The sequence below is a fragment of the Penaeus monodon genome, chromosome 33 (assembly GCF_015228065.2).
Source record: "Penaeus monodon isolate SGIC_2016 chromosome 33, NSTDA_Pmon_1, whole genome shotgun sequence".
NCBI classification, from domain to species: Eukaryota; Metazoa; Arthropoda; class Malacostraca; order Decapoda; family Penaeidae; genus Penaeus; species Penaeus monodon.
The window spans coordinates 24,474,395-24,474,863 of record NC_051418.1 but is presented as its reverse complement, the minus strand read 5'-3'; the positions used below and the strand labels follow the sequence as shown (position 1 = coordinate 24,474,863).

The window sequence follows — 469 nt, the reverse complement described above, 5'->3', positions numbered from 1 at the left end:
CGATGATGTAACGGTGCCTAAAAATAAGCATTAACTAATGGAAAAAAAACATTGCACAGCCACAGCTGTCAAGTGAAGCCGCGTGTCGTCAATTTTTCTTTTAATATATTTTGAATTTTTGCCTTAGCCTGAGTGACATAATCCTCGTGGTATCCAGCATAGGCCTACTTCAACGTCCACAAAACTTATTTCTCAAGGATAACACGCAGCTTAACGTCTGTCAAGAGGACGTGAAAAGACATTAATCTAGCCAATAACATTCGGCTTGTTTTTTTTATCTTATTTTTATCTTTTATTCCTATTTACTGTTTTCCTTGTATTCCGTCTTCCTTCTGCTTATCATTCTTCGTCCCATTTGCTTTTACTCTTTCTCCTTTTCCTTTTCCTTTTTTCCCATCATCTTTTTTTCTTCCTCTCCTTCACCCTACCCCTCATCCTCCTTCCTCCCTTCCTTCTTACTTTATATCTC

At 37.7% G+C, this 469-nt stretch overlaps 1 protein-coding gene across 1 annotated transcript in view; it reads right to left on the bottom strand.

Moving 5' to 3' along the window:
- The window catches only part of LOC119594179 (restin homolog), a gene marked incomplete at its 3' end in the record, with an annotated part of 178,844 nt that overhangs the window by 3,370 nt on the left and 175,005 nt on the right, over positions 1 to 469 (bottom strand).